Here is a 2,330-nt window from a genome sequence, read left to right on the forward strand (position 1 = left end):
CCCCCCCCCCCCCCAAACAAACTCTTTATGTGGGACTGCCTATACACGTTGGATCATCCAATGGTATCTAGTTATACAGTGCCCTAATTCATATGCATTATATGCATTTTCATTTGAAGAATGCGGATTTAATGGAGGAGAAACGATCTATAATACACGGCCTGTTTGTATAGACTTTGTTTACAGTTCCCCCCCCCCCCCCCCCTCCCGGGCCCTCTCTTCACATGCTACTGATTTGGCCATAGGGAGAAAGAATTTCCAAATCATCGGCCTTGTTAGGGACCATTTCCTGTATTATACTTGAACTAGAAGTCAAATACGCCTTGCCCTTTGTTAGTTGTCATGTGGGCGTACACCTCCCCCTTGCTTTGACTTATTTCCAAAGTTCAAACTCCTAATGAAATAGGACCAAGTTTTCCATCAGCCACAATTGGGGGAGAATCCTCAACTGAGGCCTTCGAATGGTGTTGATGGGGGTATTGAATGGCAATGGGTTGTAATTTCGACCATTCATAAATAGGGTCAGACATTTATAATCACTAATTACTTTGATCTTATAGTCATTTTATCATATCCTTTATATGAAGTGGAATGTGTTGAAAACTATCCATGATTAGATGATTTTATGGAGAAAGGAATTCAACCATGCAGTAGCCATGGTTCCAATTGCAATATCAGAGAGAAAAAATGGTGGGGTTTTGCTGAATGAAATCGGATTCATGGCTTAGTAAGACATTTCCAGAACACCCACCTCTCCTTCGATGTGTAATCCCTGATAAGTGTATGCTGTCAAGGCTTAAGGCGTTTACCAGAGGGAAAAACAAAAAGGCTTAAGGCTATGCTTGGAAGTCAAGAAGAGAAAATAATAATAAGATAAAAATCAGATGAGGTAAGAATTGATTTGTCTCTCATTTTTTTCTTTTTCCCCTTTTTCTCTTTTTGGCTTCCAAACGTAGCGCGAGTGTAAAACGTAATACGATAAAGAAACTTCATTTTAGTAAATCTGGTAACTTTCCCCTAATAATAACTCATCAGATTGTTGTTTGTAAACTGTAGAGTTTTGACCCTTTGCATTACAATGCATAAGATCACTTGCATGGATGCTCGTAGTTTCTCCTTTTGGTCTATGTTGGATAGGTATTTGGCAAATCCCCCAGTGACCCACCAAACACACGACAGAAAGCTGGATTACAAGTATAGGTAACCTGCAGATGCATCTCATGCACTTAATAGTCACAAAAAATGAGAAAGAGTTTTTCATGCAATTCCAGCTTTGAACAGCTGACGGACTTGAGGAGAAAAATCATGCATCATGTACTGATCTGCTCATAAATCTAGATTAGGGCACCGTTTGGGGTCAGACTCAGCATACCCACACAGAATGCAAAAACCTTCCACAACAAGATGACACTCCACATTTAATCAATACTATTAGATCAACACAATGTGTTTCTTCTTCTCCTGCCTATAACAATTCATATATGTGACCAATCATCCTGCGCAACTGTTTTACAGAAAAACATCCTTGCCCCACACATGGTTGAGCCTCTTTGCAGGGTGAAACCCATCAATGATAGATGCATGGCCACAACTTCTCCCTTCATGTATGTAGGTATATGGTGAAGGGGTGTGGCTGGTTTGGAAGCTAATGTTCAACACCCCCACCCCCAAAAAAAAAAAAAAAAAGGTATCATCGGGCCATCGGCTGTTTCTGGGTGATGTTTAAAATTACACAATAGAGGTCTGTGACTCTGGCAGAATTGTGAAACCTTCAATCAGTTTTGAAAAAAGTCTTATTGGGATGAAACTAGATTAGTAAGATAGGTGTGCCATCTTCTATGGCTTGAACCTACCCATGTCCACAATCCTGCCATGCGGCAAGAGGTAACCTTGATGTTGAGGAAATCATGAGATGTAAAACATGAAGACCAATGGTGGATGGTGGTTGTACAATTTTTTTATATTATTATTTAGAAAATATTCTGGTTGAAACAATGTTAATCAATAAGATTCATAAAAGATTAATTCTCCGTGGTTTTTATATAATAAAATACAAAATGTTATGATCAGGTGGAGTTTTTTATCCCTGGAATGAAAATCCTGGCTCCAACCCTGGAAAGATGCATTGATGCTTTACCCCTAAGTCTGCCTCCAAAATTGGGGAATTGAGTTCCTCTGCAAAGCTCCAGTTTCCAAAAACAAAAGGAACACCAACGGTTGAAAGACTCACAACTTCAAAGTAGGGAACTACCTCTTTCTACGTCTAACTAGTAAGTCACCCATACCAATGCATATATGGATGATCTAGAAAAGTTAGAAATCACACCAGG

The sequence above is a fragment of the Macadamia integrifolia genome, chromosome 14 (assembly GCF_013358625.1).
Source record: "Macadamia integrifolia cultivar HAES 741 chromosome 14, SCU_Mint_v3, whole genome shotgun sequence".
Lineage (NCBI taxonomy): Eukaryota > Viridiplantae > Streptophyta > Magnoliopsida > Proteales > Proteaceae > Macadamia > Macadamia integrifolia.